At 31.6% G+C, this 12,411-nt stretch overlaps 1 protein-coding gene and 1 long non-coding RNA gene across 5 annotated transcripts in view; one reads left to right on the forward strand and one right to left on the reverse strand.

The window, feature by feature from the left end:
- LOC145277519 (uncharacterized) overlaps positions 1–12,411 on the forward strand; it is a 175,854-nt gene that overhangs the window by 139,225 nt on the left and 24,218 nt on the right. The window lies entirely within an intron of this gene.
- LOC145277518 (breast cancer anti-estrogen resistance protein 1-like) overlaps positions 1–12,411 on the reverse strand; it is a 306,077-nt gene that overhangs the window by 23,269 nt on the left and 270,397 nt on the right. The window lies entirely within an intron of this gene.

Below are 12,411 nucleotides of genomic sequence, written 5' to 3' on the forward strand. Positions count from 1 at the left end.
ATGCAAATACTTTTCCACAGAAATATACCGTAAATATTCAAAATAACATGGTAGTCACTGTGCAAATAAGATCTCCTCGATATGCTAACCCACACTAACTTTTATAAGGAATCGTGCATCTCCTCCAAGTGATGTTACTTCAAGTAACAGCACGAAGTTGGATACTCCACCAGAATAGATGAATTTTTGTGCTGGAATTCAGTAAAAACCAAGAAGTCACAAGAAAGATATATTATAACATATTAAATGGTCGATTGAGGAGAGGAAGATTATGTTCTCAACTTTTTTACTAACCCAATAAGTTTGAAAGGCAAAGAGATCAAGTGTTAGTCCCAGGAAGGAGGCCCCTTGATTTCCGAGAACTTCGGCTGAAGTAAAATGGCGCAAGACATGCCTACTATGAAAATAGTCCAGACGAGTTACTAATCTATCTATAAAAGTGAACGTGTCTGTGTCTGTATGTCTGTGTAGATTTCCCTACGCTATAACTGTCAATTTTAAGTCTACAGACTCGAAATTTGATATACAGGGTACTGAGATAAATCTATGTGATCGGTTTTCAGCCAGAAATTTGGCTGCTAAGGGGTCAAAGTTCAACGATTTGACCTTGGAGAACTCTACCAAACTTCAATTTTGGGTCTACACACTTGAAATTTTAGATATAGGTTCCTTGGACATGGATCTAAATTAATAACTTGATTTGAGCCCAAAACAATAAATATTAAGGGGTCATAATAGGGGTCAAAGTTAAAAAAATTGACCCTTTTTTTTTTCTTGCTCAGCATACACCTCCAAACACCCGGGCAACGCTGGGCACCCATGCTAGTTTACACTAAGACCATTGCAAAAAAAACAAAAAAACTGGAAGAATGGGCCAACCAACAGCGTCCAAAGTATTTTCTATATGAATTCACCTAGAACTATATACAGAAGACTCTACTGATTGTCTAAAAAGAAGATTGCTTTATTGTGATCAGGAGAGGATTATAATCGCTGTCAAAGGCTTGATGATTAATGCTTTTAAGAAAATGAGTGGCCTCAGTAAAAGGTACAAGTTCTGCAACACAGAAGTAGAAAGGGTGAATTACCTGGCACCCAGCTGTAAGGTTCTGCTGGAAAAAACAGTTGGAAATAAGTTATACACCATCCACTATGTAGTTTGTACAGCTACGTGCCTTGAAAACAAAGCTTTAAAACCTGACATAGTGATATGGAACAAGGAGAAAGAAGCAACCTTAGCAGAAGTTAGCGTCACCAGTGATGCTGTGTTAAACAGAGCTGAGAAGAAAAAGATAACGAAATACCAAGGTCTTATGCATGACATGAAAACAAACTGGAATCTTAAGATCTTTATCATTCCAGTAATTATACAAGCAACCAAACTCATGAAAAAGAATTTAAGAATCTATTAGGCAAATATACCCGGTGAACCAAGTGCAAGAGAGATAAAATCAATTGCACTTAATGAGACAGAATCTTAAAAAGATAACTCGGTTGGCGATGAATGTCATTCCCAGCTAAAATAGAAAATTGAAAAAAAAAAAAAGAAAAAAAAAAGGCGAATGTTTTCAAACAAAAATCCATCATCCTCACTATTTGATTAATGTTTTAGAATTAAGTTCAAATTTAAAGGAAAAATAAAAAGTTGGTCTATTCTCTTGATTTGCGGAGGGCGAAAGTACCCATTTCTTCACTTCCATCCTTTTATATACCCCAAAACAAGGTGAATTGCAACTTGGATGTAAGGGCCAACTATTTGAGATCATTTCAAACAAGGAACGGTGGAGAGTTGATAAGCGCGATGTTTGTTCGCATTACATTTAAATGTCTAGATTTTAGTATAGTCAGGGTAGCAGGAAATGAGGAAGGAATTCCAAAGTCTAGCAATCTGAAGGAAAGAAACTTTTTTTTTTAACAAAGGAGTCACTACTTATCAATTTCTGAAGGCCAATTGAGGATAAGAGTAGATAATTAACCGGCATCCAGGGATCTCAACAGTGAAGGGGTGGGATTTTGCTGTTTGTTGGGTTAGTTGGGAGTATGTACATCTTAGGTTCAAATGTTGAGTAGAATAAGTCGCTCTGTTTTTTTGGATTCGCCGAGACTGAAAGTCGTCATACTTTCAATTCCTGATATTTGGTTTATGCAGAAGAAGGAGGGAAAACCCTTAACAATATCGCATAACGATGTTTAGAAAATCATTTTTTTCATGTTTAGAAAATCATTTTTTTTTTCATGTTTAGAAAATCATTTTTTTTTTTTCATGTTTAGAAAATCATTTTTTTTTTTTCATGTTTAGAAAATCATTTTTTTTTTTTCATGTTTAGAAAATCATTTTTTTTTTTTCATGTTTAGAAAATCATTTTTTTTTTTTCATGTTTAGAAAATCATTTTTTTTTTTTCATGTTTAGAAAATCATTTTTTTTTTTTCATGTTTAGAAAATCATTTTTTTTTCATGTTTAGAAAATCATTTTTTTTTTCATGTTTAGAAAATCATTTTTTTTTCATGTTTAGAAAATCATTTTTTTTCATTCCATATGATGTGATGCGAAATCCAAGCAAGTTAATTCATTGAAACGTCATATGAAATGAATACTCCGTCCGTTTTTCATATAAAAATAATAAAAAATATCCATAGATTTCGTAGATGTCTACTTGGTTCCGAATGTGACCACTCTTCAGTGATTTTTCAGATTTTGTGCTCTCGTGTATCAAGGGCAAAATACACACAAAAATAAAAACTCTGAAAAGTACTTGTGCATGACTTTTTTTTTTACAGTAGACTTGAACTTGCACAGCACGCAATCAACTTTTTGAATGAGGTACGGAGGGTCTAATAGCACATTGGATGAGACGATTGACCTATACCAGACTCAAGCATTTAGTCAAAATTTACCTTCTTGTCTTCTGTGTGAAAGCAACCTATCTAAGATAAGTTGCCTTCACACAGCCCAGAAATCCTATCTGTTCTGTTAGCTCTGAACTGATGACAGTAACAGTTTGGTTATGAAGAGCATCATCAGGGCGAACTTTTTGTCTTAATAGGTTAAGGAGAAAGTTTTTGTGGAATTTTTAATTTTGATTTCAAATGATGTATTTTCAAATAAGTTTTCGTTATAATACCTTTAATTTATATATCATTTTAAAGAACAACGCTTTCCAGACCTCTCACCTACCGAATACTACTTTTTCAAGCATCTCAACAACCTTCTGCATGAGAAATGCTTAAAAAACCTAAGCGATATCAAAAAACGCCTTCAGCAATTTCATCGCCATCAGAACGTAAGATTTTTACGTTACTGGCATAAAATACACTTGTTTTGCGTTGGCAAAGGTGTGTTGATTCTGATGGTGCTTATTTCGATCAATAAATTTTTTTTGAGCCGAGGTATGTTCATCTGAATTTAAAAGTTAAAAACTGCAACAACTTTCTTGTCAACCTGATAGCTGAATTGCCTTTACCCCGGATAAGAAGTCCCATCCATCCCATAATATATATAATATATAATAATATATATAATATATAATAATATATAATAACATATATAATATATAATAACATATATAATATATAATAATATATATAATATATAATAATATATATAATATATATAATATATATAATATATAAAATATATAATAATATATATAATATATAATAATATATATAATATATAAAATATATAATAATATATATAATATATAATATATAATAATATATATACTATATAATAATATATATAATATATAATAATATATATAATATATAATAATATATAATATATATAATAATATATATAATATATAATAATATATATAATATATAATAATATATATAATATATAATAATATATATATAATAATATATATAATATATAATAATATATATAATATATAATAATATATATAATATATAATAATATATATAATATATAATAATATATATATAATAATATATATAATATATAATAATATATATAATATATAATAATATATATATAATAATATATATAATATATAATAATATATATAATATATAATAATATAATATATAATGATATATATATAATATAATAATATATATAATATATAATAATATATATGATATATATAATATATATAATATATAATAATATATATATATAATAATATATATAATATATAATAATATATATAATATACGTTTAATAACCAAATATGTAGGGAAACACTTTTCTTTTTTATTGATAATTAATATGTTGTGCTTTTTTTGCGAATAAATTCTTTAATTATGATCAAGTCAAAATTTTAAACATACCAATTATTTTAATTTTTCAGATTAAACATTATGACAATTAATTCTTCACTGCATAGTATCTCATTTATTCATTTTAAACATTTGTATTTTAATTAAACCTTCTGTTTAGTAACTTAGTGCAATTATTAATCAACTAAATAATTTTAATATCTAATTAACTTGTGACGTGTATGCGTCGAGGCGCCCAAGAACGGTGTGTGCGTGCTCTCACTGAACATCCCTTGAGATATGAGCATTCACTTGCTCAGGAGCGATGTGAGGACGACTCTCATTTGTCAGTTACTTCATTCAGAGTCAACAGTTCTCTTTCGTTTTTATTTTTTCTAACACACAATCTATGCATTTACTTGCTCATTTTTATGTCAGCTTGAATTATTTCCCTTGCATCGTTACTTTTGAAAATATGAAATCTTTAGTTCCTCAGTTGGATTATCGTTCTTGAATAGAACTCTCCAATCTCAGATCTTTTCTTTTGTAGTGAAGTCTATTGTCTGGTATTTCAATGTTTTTTACTCAACTTTTGGAATTTAGAGAGAGAAAAAGAGAAAGTGTGTGAGTGTGTGTGTGTGTGTGAGAGAGAGAGAGAGAGAGAGAGAGAGAGAGAGAGAGAGAGAGAGAGAGAGAGAGAGAGAGAGAGAGAGAAATAATAATAAAAAAAGGAGTAAAATGAAATAGAGTTAAGAGAAACAGATTATCTTTTTCTTTTGGTTTGTACTACGAATTTTTATCCTGGGTCTCCAAAATCAACAAAGATTAAACCATTTCAGGAATTATCTGGTCCCTGTTGATTTTGCGGTAGGAGTTTAGTTTTAGTTCTAGGAGGTCCACCCTTCCAGGCTTTGCCTTCTCTCTTTGAGAAGAAGTTAGTTAATTGCTAATCGCCTGAGGTGCCCTCACCGGGGATTGCCGACGGGGACTGTCCAAGCACTTTTTGCAGCTCAGAGTGTTCCTCTCCGGGGAGGGGGTGGTGGCTGACGTCTCAATCCCACTTTCCGACCATGCAGTGGTAGAGAACTAAATAACCCCTACTACAAGCTAAGAATAATAAAATAATAATAAAACAAACAAAAACCAATAGAGAATGGTGGTATCAACACGAGATCCCATGAATTTAATATAAACAGACCCAAAACAAATTGGATCCAAGTGATGACAATCTGATGCACCTAATGACCCCGGTTCCTTACACAATTTCAAATCTATAGAACAAATAAACACTGAAGGTTATTTAATTTACTACGACTGAAAGGTAAAGAAAAGAATATCGACCATCGAATCTTGCTTGTTGAAAGATACAATGATTAACACGTGTTACACAATTAAATTCAGCTCAGTGGTTACAGCAACGACATTGGAGTTTTGAGGCACGAATTTATTGCTCTTTTGAAAACAAACATGGAACTTTTTTTTTATTTTAAGCAAACATGGTATGACATTGGGAAATTAACTTTGCATCCAAACTTCAGGATTCTAATTTATATACCAGAAGAATACACGACTCTGGACGGAATATTTATTTTGAAATATTCTGAGAATTATTTATCATTTCTGTTCGAATTCATTTCTGGCAGAAAGCTAGATTTGCTCGGCAGTTGCAATTTTTTTTCTTTTCACCTGCCCTCTTACCCCTCACTACTTGTAAGTGGTTTCGTCCTAGCGAAAGGAGGAGGGATAATTTTCCTGATTTACTTGCCTCCCCATGAGGGCAAAATTAGGCACAAGGTCAACTTTTTATGCAGGTATACCAGCTCCTCCTAAATAAAAATTATGCCACCCAAGAAGGATTTCTTATCTGACTGAAAACAAAACAGGTATTACATTTTGATCCTGGCTTGAAGATTAAAGTTGTTCTATCAGCTCGAGTGAATGTTTTTTTTTTCATTTCAACATTTGGCAAACTTTTCAGTTTCAAGAAGAGAATCCTCATGTTATCAGCAAAATTAAGCAAAGTTGAGCCTGGCCAGTACCAGGTGGGTAACCATTTGGGAAGGTGAGGTGCTGGATGTACTGCGAAGTAAAATATCAGGTTGAGAAACTGGCGCGGTCTATCCTTCTCTCGAGGGTAGATGGGCCTCTCTTAAGCGGTGGTAGGCAACCCATCTGGTGTTGGCGTCACAATAAAATGTACTCTTGATAGCCCTGGTGAAGCATCAAGTATTCAGCTACGGACAAGATTTGAATTACATTGCAAACTCGTGTAGCGAGTTCAATCTCGGCTGCGGTCGCATGTTACGTTTTACGTTACACAGGCACCATTTACCAATGCATAGAGTATTGTTGCCACGTATGGGTTGGTGAATCTACCACTAGCCTCTAACTCTGAGACAGGGTCCAAGAAGAGTCTCCAATCTCGTAGGCCCCAAACTATCAACCACTCTCCAACCCCCGTCCTATCGCCACAATGTCGCATCTATGTGCCTAGTTTACAAATACTTTAATGAAACGTGCTTTAACAAACTCATACAATTATTCCTCCCTCAACATAAATACACCCAACTAACCCAAGCAGCAAAATCCTACCTCTTCACTGTTGAGGTTTCTAGATGCCAAAATACTTTCTACTCCACTAACTTCTACTCTCAGACTGCTAGACTTTGAAGTTCTCTCCCTGTTTTCTGCTTCCCTGACTGTACTAACCTGCAGAAGTTTAAATGTAATGTGAACAAACATTTCGCTACTCAACTCCCCACAATCCCCTTTTAAACCTGATCCCAAATAATAGCATGTCCAAGTAGCAATATACATTTGAGATGAATAAGAGCAAGAAAAAAAATAAATGAAAGCGTTTTGTTGTTTTGCATCTAGATCCCCCCCCCCTAAAATAATCTTTGTGTTTTATTTCCTTCATGTCTCTGAACTGAATGAATGATTGGTAGTTTTTGTTAAAAATCTACCAGACCCAGCATAAGAGTGGATCACATAAGATGTTCGATCTCCTCTGCTGAAAAGCCATGTAGTTCTCTACCTTTATGCTGTTTATTGCCTCTGCTGTGTGTTTGATAGCACCTACACCAGACATGATTGATTGCAGACAGCGAACGAATAATCCTGTTATTACTAATTTGTTAAATTTGAGAAAACAGTCCAGAATGGGGGAATTCATAAATATTAAGCATGTAATGATATCTTGCTGACAAGAGGTGATGCAGGTTAGAATCATGGGCGAACGCTTTTCAGCTCAAAACCATATATGAAAGAATAATTAAAAACAAACAAAAACCCCTGAAAGAATTACTTTTGGAGAGAGATTGGAAATCAGAACGTTATCTGTGACATCAACAAGGCAAAGCAATGGACAAAAGACAAATACTGATTTATCAAAATGTATTAAAAAGATATGGGATTCAAAATTCTTACGAAAATGATAAACGAAAAACGATAAAGAAAAAGATAAACAGTGATTTTTTTAGTACATAGAATTTATTATCCATTTTATCCTGTACAAGAAATGTGTGTGTGTATATATATATATATATATATATATATATATATATATATATATATAAAAGTTAGAAAAGCATTTCATCAAAGGCATGAAAATTGTTCAACAAAATGTTTTTACTATAGGCTTTAAAAATAAAGGTACAAGATTCAATTTGAGATTTATTTATCTCCAAAGTGCACTTTTATAAATTTTACAAGTTAAGGTATAAAAATTGAATTTAAATTGAATAAAAAAATTACCTTGGATTTATTTTATGTAATGTATATTTTGTTGCACTTTAAAAAAAAAATCATTGAAAATTTTATATCTATATCATTAATTGCTAGATGAAAAATAATGTTTTTAAATTGCAACAGAATGTACATTACATAAAATAAATCTAAGGTAATTTTTTGATTCAATTTAAATTCAATTTTGATACTTTACTTTGTAAATTTATAAAAGTGCACTTTGAAGATAAATAAATTTCAAATTGAATCTTGTACCTTTATTTTTAAAGCCTATAGTAAAAACATTTTGTTGAACAATTTTCATGCCTTGAATGAAATGCTTTTCGAACTTGTATCTTATCTTTTTAAGATTATATTTTAAAACTCTTCCTCTCTCTATTTCAGTTTGTATTTATCCTCACACCACAACTCCTTTTTTGCAACTCCCTCTTTGTAATACAGGTCTGAATAATGAGAAAATCTGAATTTTTTTAACAAAGACTTTAAATGGTTGGTCACATTCAATGCTGCTAAGACTAAGCTTGTTTCCTTCAATAACTACAAGAAACCTCTACCACCAATAGCAATGGCCAAGAACACATTGCCTGAAAGTACTTCTTTTAAACTCCTCGGCCTAACGTTTACAGGGAATATGAACTGGATTAGATACATTGAGAGCATTGCCAAGGCTGCTGCAAGGAAGGTTGGCTTCCTCTACCGTGCTAGAAAACTACTTACACCTGACAGTATCCTATACCTCTATAAGGCAACCATTCGCCTATGTATGGAGTACTGTTGTCACATCTGGGCTGGTGCATCTGCTGCTTGTCTCTCGCTCCTGGACAGGGTTCAAAAGAGAATCGCCAACCTGATAGGTCCTGAACTGTCATCTAGGCTTCAGCCTCTGTCCCATCGACGAGATGTTGCACCCCTCTGCCTGTTCTACAAATATTTTAATAGTGAATGCTCTGACGAACTGCAAACACTTGTACCTCCCCGACAAACCTGACAAGCTACTAAGTCTCATCCCTTTACAGTAGAGATCCCTAGGTGCAAGAAAGCCTTTTACTCCAATAGTTTCTTCCCCAGAACTGCGGGTCTTTGGAACTCCCTTCCGGGATTCTGCTTTCCCAACTGCACTGATATGCAGAAGTTCAAGTGTAATGTTAACAAATATCTTTCTACTCATCTCCCTTCATAATGACCCCGCTAATTAAGTCCCTAATAGTAGCCCCCTGCTACAAAGTGGCACTGTGCCTTGTTTGGGGTGAAAATTGAATTTAAAAAAAAAAAAAAAAAAAACTTTTTTAGATTAAATTTTTTAAAACTTCTTTCAGAATAGAAATTTTTTTAAGTTTAATAAGGAACATATTTCATATAGGTTTCATTAACAAATATTCAGTACATAACGAGAAAAATAGAGATGAAAATTTCAAAAGGACAGTATAACTGGTTACGGTCAATAGTAGTCCTCGCCAGTGAAAGTCTTTGTTATTGTTATTCGATTATTATTTAAAACATTTTGTGTCCTGATCTTTCGCGCGAAGACTAAGTCATGGCATTTACATTAAGCATGCTGAGATAACATTAGGTTTTTGCAGTTCTTGTAAGGATGTTTCAATGTATTGACAAATGGTTACCCATCTGGTACTGGCCAGACTCGGTGTTGCTTAACTTTGATGATCTACCGAGAACCAGTATGTCAACACGATTATGTCATATATGATATTAATGATTATGTTTATATGAAAAAAACGATAAGAAAATTCTCAAATTTCAAAAACACTTAAAATCATTTTTCTCAGCGTAATTAAAAAAAAACTAAGAGAAAACCAAAGAAAAAAAAAAAAAGAAATTTCGAAAAAAAAAAATAAAAAAAATAAAACCGTTTGTCATTTAAGACACTTCGTCTCAACTCGCAAAAAAAAAAAAAAAAAAAAAAAAGACAGGGTATAAAATTAATGTCTAATACATTAATATTCTCCAGAGAGGGGTTGCAAACATGAAGCAAATTCCAAAAATGAAGCAATTTCTAATTAAACAACAATAAGAAATCAACACATCAACATTTTTATTACTTTTTAAGGGCTTTTGGAATGTCTGGTTGTATGCTTATGAGAAAAAAAAAAAAAAAAAAAAAAACAGAACAAAACAACTCTTCCGTTCACACCAGGAATGACACATTATATATATATATATATATATATATATATATATATATATATATTATATATATATATATATATATATATTATATATATATATATATATATATATATATATTATATATATATATATATGAGAGAGATCATCTGGTTCTACTTTTACTTTTGGATGTTTCAGATTACCCTTATTTCCGGTAAACTTCCTATCACACACACACACACATATATATATATATATATATATATATATATATATATATATATATATATATATATGTGTGTGTGTGTGTGTGGTTGCATAGTTTGGTTTCCTAGATGTATATCCACTGAAATCCACATGATTATTAAAGAGTGCTCAATGGAGGATAGAGCAAGTATATAGTATGTTTATTATACAAAGATTATTGTTTACAGAAGCTTCCTCTTATTTTCAACAATGTCTGTTCATATATATATATATATATATATATATATATATATATATATATATATATATGAATATTTCCTTCTCGTACTCTATAAGACTAGAAACCTTTGGATTCATCAATCTGTAATATAATTCGTTTTAGCATGTGTGTGTGTATATATATATATATATATATATATATATATATATATATATATATATATATATATATATATATATATATATATATGCCTGCATCTGTGTGTGTGACTCAGCCAGGTGTTGTTTATGTCCGCTGCTAATTTATTAAAAAACATTGAATAATATTCTCATCCAAATCAAATGAAACAGCAAGTCGGTTTAATGACGCTAATTCCAAATACATCACCATCATATTCAGTTTAACATTCGACTCACATGTTGGCATGTATTGGACGGCTTTCGGAAACATACTTCCAAACTAAGCTACCTCTGGCCATGTCTTTATTCCTCCCTCTTTCTCTCAAATATATCTTCATTACTTCCTACCACATTTTTCTCGGCTTTACTCTGCGAACTGACTAGCTATCATAAAAAATTAAAAAACGAGGTAGGAGACTGCTACATAAACTAGAGACGCATATCAAAACAATAATTAATTTAAATGAAGCAAAGCAAGTCACCCAAAATGACATAAACATATTCCACAGCACACGCCCTTTCACGAAATTAGAAATAGTTTAGAGAAGTAACCCACTTCCGCAATGCACACATAAATGACAAATGCAGAATCAAGATGAAAAGGGAGATAAATCGTAGATTGCATATGTCTACAATTTTAGTATCAGAAATAAACAGCCAGGTTTAAAGCAAATGTAATTTGATATTAGTGCGATTAAATCTTTTTGTTTGGTAAAAAATAGATGCATTGATAAACTTTATCTAAGAAATTGCAGTGTTTATATGCCAATGGCACACAAAGTTTGACATAATTAATGTTTTCCATTTTATGACTGTATTGACATAATCATAAGTAATGTCATGAATTATCTCCCTTGAATAAATACTTTAGCTTTGAGTTACGTAATTACTTACGTGAGCTTTGCCACATGCATGAGGACAAATTTCTTCCACATTACACTCTTGACCCATTTTTTTTTGCTCTTAGAATGCCATCTAGTTGAACCAGGTCTTTGATGGCTATCCTCTTGATCTTTCTTCAATAAAATCTTTATGATTTCTTTACATGACTGGGGTCTAGTAGCCAGGAGACATATCCAAACCACATTCTCTTTTTTTTTTTATAAAGTTTTTGATAGATATGTTAATATTAAACTTCTTTCTGATATCTGCATTTCATAGTTTATCTTGCAAAATTACTCTAAAAATAGTTCTTAAATATTCAATTTCAAAAACATTGAGCTTCCTCTCATACTCTGCCAGTATATCTACATATCCATGCAAGTGAATGTGTGTGTGTGTGTGTGAGGACACTTCTCAACCTATATACTCAAGGAATTTTTGATCTGCAGACTTTAAATTTGATACATTGAGTATTCAGACAAGGAGAAAACTTTAATCGGTTTTCATCTAGAAAAAAAAGGGCTGCTAAGGAGTCAAAAATGAAAAGTTGTTACATGGGAGTTATCAGATTTTTATCTGTTTTCAACTGTTTCACGACTATGCATGCGTGCTTGTGAAACATGACAGCTTCCTTATGTTAAGTATAAGTTTGTTTGAAAATACTTTTCAAAGATCATATCAAGCTGGTCTAATGGTTATAGTAATTGACTCACTGTCTTTAGGTTTTGGTTTCAATCTCAGCTCGACTATTTTTTTTTTACTTACAAGAAATGAACTGTTTAGAAAAACACATAATACCTGCACGCACATGTCTTGGTTGCTTTCT

Source organism: Euprymna scolopes, chromosome 6 (genome assembly GCF_053919585.1).
Source record: "Euprymna scolopes isolate OS-2025 chromosome 6, ASM5391958v1, whole genome shotgun sequence".
NCBI classification, from domain to species: domain Eukaryota; kingdom Metazoa; phylum Mollusca; class Cephalopoda; order Sepiida; family Sepiolidae; genus Euprymna; species Euprymna scolopes.